Source organism: Mauremys reevesii, linkage group 16 (assembly GCF_016161935.1).
Source record: "Mauremys reevesii isolate NIE-2019 linkage group 16, ASM1616193v1, whole genome shotgun sequence".
In the NCBI taxonomy this organism is placed as follows: Eukaryota; Metazoa; Chordata; order Testudines; family Geoemydidae; genus Mauremys; species Mauremys reevesii.
In genome coordinates this window covers 29589872-29595965 of record NC_052638.1, presented here as the reverse complement: position 1 = coordinate 29595965, position 6094 = coordinate 29589872, and the positions used below count along the sequence as shown (strand labels likewise).

Genomic DNA, 6094 nt, shown 5'->3' with positions numbered 1-6094 from the left:
CCTTGTTCTGTCATCTGGTAATAATAATAAATTAATAACCACCATTACCAAGTGATACAGAGGGGCTGATATTCCAGCCAAGAGGTTCATAGAATATCAGGGTTAGAAGGGATCCTCAGGAGGTCATCTAGTCCAACCCCCAGACAGATTTTTGCTCCCCTCAAGAAGGGAGCTCATAATCCTTGGTTTAGCAAGCCAATGCTCAAACACCTCTGAGCTATCCCTCACACCCCAAGCCATACAACAAGGCACCACTGGGAGTTGAACCCAGGATCTCCTGTTTACTAGACAGGTGCTTTAGCCAGCTAAGCCATGGTGCCTGCCTAGTTAAAGAAGCACTTGTGACTGGACATTGTGCAACCCAGTTCTCTAACCCCTTGTTAAAGGGATAGGTTTTTGCATCTTCAGCTCCTTCATTTGTCACATATATAAAGACCAGTTACTTGGATTTTATGCTGGTGAAGTGGAAAGGCTCCAAGGGCTGGGCTTACATTTTCAATGCAATTACTTAATGCTTCATGGCATAGAGGCAGAAAAGATTCTTTAAAACTCATTCTTTTATTTGGTTCTTTTCTTCCATTTCTGCAGCTATTCAGATAAGGAAAAATATAGAGGATATGTGATAAATGTGTTATCTGCATGAGCCCTCTCTCTCTGTACATAGCCTTTGTGTTTTATATATGACTATCTTTTTAACTGATGTATTTAACCTCTATAAATGTGAGAAACAGTAAGATTATGAAATCAAGTAGTTTTAAAATTTCATTTTAAAACATTTCAAAATGTCTGATTAGCCTAAATATTTAATAAATCTGGAAAATGTGATAGTGAAAAAAATAGTCAACACATGGAATTTTCTGACAGATAATCTGTTTTCTACAGAAATCTCTCTTTATGCAGTGTAACCTCTGGCATGATGAACAATCTACCAAATCTAAAGTCTACGTGCCTTCTTAGTAGCAGATGGCAGGATAGTGCATCAATTGAGACAATTTCTAACGCTCTAGTGGTATTTACAAAGATAATTGCAATTGTTTATTAGGCAACTGCAGCATTTCTTATTTAAAAGTAACTCAACAATGTAAGTATACAAACAGGATACAAAAAATCAGTTTTGCCATGGATGTCAGTGGAGCCAGGTTTTCACTAGTCTGTAAAATAGTGAAAAAAACCTGCCACAGTGTAACACTGACAGACCCTAATTGTCGGGATTGAACCTGGGGCCTTTAGAGCTTAGTGTATACACCTCTACTGCATGAGCTAAAAGCCAGCTGCCTAGTTATTAAGGCTGGAGGGCAGGCTTATTTTCTCTCTCGCTAAGTAGTCTCGGTGCCACTAGATGGAACAGAGCACCACAGCCAGAAGGTGTATGGGTTACAATAGCACATAAATAATTTGTTTGTTTTTTTAACAAATAAACAATATTTTGCATCCTAAAGATCTGTCAGTTGGTTATATAAGTTCCACATGGTTAAAGGCATGGTTGAAACACATCGTTTTTGCACTTTCAGCATCTTACTCTGATCTTTGTTAGCTTGGTGAAGTTTGGAATATCTCCATTGTCTTCAGTGGAATTACTGTGGATTTTCACTGGTAACATCATGATCACTGGGTATCTTGATGCCTTCAGTATCTGCACATACCTGCAGTATTCCACAATCCAAAGTGGCTCATTGATATTGGAGTATGTATCATTATTTTTTTATTATTTAATTTTTAAAAAAGGGTGATGGTTTACTGAACATATCTTTCCAATATGAAAAGTAGATCCTAGTAAAAAGTGAACAAATACCAACATTCTATTTGGAATATATTGATAATTTGAAATTTTAATGGTCTCTTTCAAAAGATTTCTTGGACTATTTGAACCTCATCCCATGGCTTATGCCCCCCATTATTACCCAGGCGGTGCTTGAACAGCAAGTCATGACTGGGCTCTAATATAGACAGGTACATAACCAAGGGGAGCAGTTTTATTTCATGATCCTTTACTTCATTCACTAGAGTGGGTTGAAAAAAAATGGTCAAGGGGAAGGGGGAATTAAGAAAAGAGTTTGCAGAAAATATTTTTATGTATACCATTTTTCATCAGTATATTGAAACTCTGCCAGCCAGCTCTGCCTTTTGCTCATCTAAAATTGCTGCAGAAATTGAGCACCATCCTATAAACCCTTGCAACAGTAAACATCCTTTTGCAGTCAAAGCTTCTATTGAAGCTGAGACAGGACTGGAAGAGTAGGCACTTGGATAAGAGAGTCGACTATAAGGCTTTTCTCATTAATATTTTGTTGTGGTACACATTGCGTAGCTGGGTCTTCTTTCTAGAGATAATGCACTGCTATATCTGATCTCTCTAGCAAGGCTGTTTCCTCTCCTGGGTCAATCAATCAGAGATGTTACAGATGGAAAAGACCTAATGGGTCATCTAGTGCAGCTACCTGGGAATGTACCATTATGTAAAAAGAGAGAGAGAGAGTGTGAGTGAAATAAATTGGGTTGTGCTTTTTTGAGGGTCGGGGGAGTGGGGTTATGTCTTTGATTAAATAAGCATATTCAACCATTAGAATACTCAAAATTCATTTAACATCACTAACTCCCTAATATTGTAGTTTGTTTTATTAATTAGAGTTGCAATGGATTTTTTGTGTGTTCATTATGAGGGCCATTTCCTGCCTTCGATTTTTTTCCCCACAGAACTCCCCATTGATTTCAATGGGAAGCTCAGCACATACAGATCAATCTTAGGATATGGCCCACAGGTGGCAGATGCTAAAAGCAACAATTAAGTAATGGATTGCTGATTGCATACACAAGCAAAGGTGATGGGGAGCACCATGCCATCCAGGATTTCAGAGGTTTTAAAGTACTGTTTTGATTTGAGCCATGTGTGTTGGGTAAATGGGTAGGGAGAAGAGCAATATACTTTTGGAAAGAGAGATGTATATGGAGATGTAATCAGTTCCTTGAAATGTTAAAGGTAGTAAAGGTTTCTTTGTGAGTATTATTTTTAAAGGGACATGCCATAACCAAGTCGTGTTTGGTGTTATCCAGCAGTTACCCATGCAGTTCTGGTTATAGGAAATTTTACAGTACAAGTCTGCCATAAATCCCTCTACTATTCAGTAGTAAACTGTTTTTACTACATGTTTTATGTCATCAAGTGATTTCTGTATGTATCAGACCATCTCAGAAAAATTGGTCATTACAGAACTGGTACCCAAACTGGGTGAGCTGTAAAATGATTGATGCTCTGTGTACCTGAAACAATATAATTATCCACATAGCCATTCCTTTTAACTATTATCTTTTCTATACCTTTATCAAAGATACACCTAGAAACAAGATGTTACATCTATCCTGTTGAGACCTTTTGTATTTCTTCTTTTTAATAATAATTTAAAAAAAGACAAAGTAAAGATCACATTTGATTACTTTATGTAACACTCTCTCACTGGTACTTTAACACAGAATTATACTAGATTGAGCTGTGAAAATCTAAAAAATGGATTCGCATATCAACACAATCTCTAAATATATATATATATATTGACCAGTGAATTAATTCTCTTTTCAATGTCAAAGATATAAGAATGTTCAGTAATGTGGCTTATAATATATTTTAAATTTCTTTTCATCATATTCATTTCATAAAGATGTTGATAATCACATAGACCTTATCTAAGTAAAATTCCTACTGAAATCACAATTATTGTTCACAAATAATACATACTTAGCATATATATATATAAGTAGAGAGAGTTTCTAATTCTCGGTGTGTAACTGGTCACCTATGCCACAAGGTGTTGTTTTCACCTGTAATCGGATGAACCAATCTCTTTTTAAGCAGACAGGAAATCAAAGAGGTTTCAAGATAACAATTTTTGTCACATTTTTACATTAGCACATGCTTGCATGAATATTCAGACAGTTTTACTTTCTGCAAAAGTTCTTCTGAACAACACTAACAAAAAATGTCTGGTTTGTGTTCATGACCTTGAATCTCACTGAAGCCATTCAAGAACTTCTGCATGAAGGAAAGTTTGCAAATATTTTTTTTTTCTCTCTTGGCCTGCATCCAATGAGGAGACTACAATGTTCTGTGTTGTACTTAGGAAGTTGCAACACTACACTCTTATGATATGTTGGGTATGATAGCAATGTAATACAGTGCTAGTATGAACACTCTGACTTCCACATTTAGGATGAAATCTGATGCCATCGATGTAAATGTGAGTTTTACCTTTGATTTCAGAGGAGCCAGGATTTCTCCTCTGGGTTTTGTAACAGTTGAAATGGGAGTTGCACATATATATTGTGTTGGAAAAGCAAATGACTGTATAATTTTTGCCAACATTTTAGGAAGTTCCACATACTGTTTTTGTCATTTCCAGCCTCATATTTGGGATTCAGACCTCTCAAATATATAACTGCCAAGACATGTGACCTTTTTAAGGTCAGAATATCATTTCCATACATCTTTTAAGACAGAGCTGTGTAGCTCACCTCAGTCATCAAATTTGTATGAACATCTGAGTTATACTCCTCATAAGTGATAGGAGAACAGAACTTTTTATATGTAACATAGATCCCAGATCAGGTTCCTGGACTGGCAGCATTAAAGAAATAAATAAAACACTTGATTGGTTTTTTAACTTGCAGCTGAAGATGATTTACTATTGCATTCTATGAAGCAGTCCTAGTTCCGATTATAGCCACTTCTTTGACAGCCTTTTGCTTACAATATCGTAAAGCATGTTAACTTTAAATATTGAAATGCCAATTCAATTTAACGGCTCATATAAAAGGTGTTTATTTTAATATAATTGTTCACTCTTAATTTAATCCAAATAACACGTGTCTAAATATTCAGCCATTATTTCTTGAATGAGCTATGGGAGTGATTAATTAATGGATGACCGCCATCTGCAAGTAGTAAAAAAATCTCTGATACTGTTTGTAGTTTGTGCTGTCACTTCCATACTATGGAAATGTTGTGATCCCAAATAATAAAGGGACAAAGTGAAGGTTGGGAAGGTCTTCAGGATAGTAAGCATAGAATATGGCATAGGTGTACAGTTAGGGATTATAACGACTTCATTTGAAAACTTTCATATTTTGGGGGTCTGTTTCTTGGAAGTACAAGAATTTTACAGAACTTAACTGTTTGGTTACACATTTCAATCTTGCCCATGTCCTCATGACATTTTTTATTTAATAATATATTTATGTTCTATTGGCTGTTGTAGAATTAACTCTTCACCTAGTACTGATACTGTTATAGGAGATGGCAGCCTCCATAAATCCTGCCATCCTCCTTGTCCTATACCCTCTAGGAAAAGTCACTTGGGGATTTGAGATAGACAGTATTAACATGTAGCTCACAGGTAAGCGGGTGGGGCTTATATGCCACAGAGACAGGTGGCTTCATCACCCTGCCATAGTGGCAGCATTAAAATAGGTGTCTGGGCATATAAAAGAGGGTTTGAAATTAACCCTTTGCTTGCCAGACACAGTTTGAGATCCATCCTCCCTGTCATTGCAATCCTCATAGTGGAAGAAAATCAGAGACAGGTAATTCTAGGAATCCAAAGCAGGCTTTTCATCAGTCCTTTCACTGATTGTCAATAGAATTTCTAGTACTTCTATAAAAGGTTATAATAGAACCCTTATGTGAACAATTGCTAAGTGATACTATCATTGATACATAGTATTTCACCTTGACTGGATAACAGGGAATTCCTGATGCCAGAAGGTTTTCAAACATGCTTTATAGCTTTATCAAGCTATCTCACAGATAATTTTGTAGCCGAGCATATACTGGGATAAGTAATGATGATACCTAAAAGCACTAAATCCTCCATAATTGAATATCTAGGAAAGTAAATCCATTTGACATTGTTCACTTCTAGGGTCAAAACCATTTAATGTATGTAACCATCTTTCTTTCAAATTTGCTCATATTTCATTCCACTTGGTGTCATCCCTGGGTGAATGAATGGTGACGACTGATAAGCAAAACATTATGCAATTTCATTATTGTGGCTAAGACAAAAATCTAGCTTTATTCATATTTCAGATTGCATCAGGGGTTTAA

The 6094-nt window shown here is 36.2% G+C and overlaps 1 non-coding gene across 1 annotated transcript; it reads right to left on the bottom strand.

The window, feature by feature from the left end:
• Window positions 1-246: 246 nt before the first annotated feature.
• Window positions 247-320, bottom strand: TRNAT-AGU. The gene has a single exon. It is a non-coding gene; the product is annotated as a tRNA-Thr (tRNA).
• Between the last annotated feature and the right edge of the window lie 5774 nt (window positions 321-6094).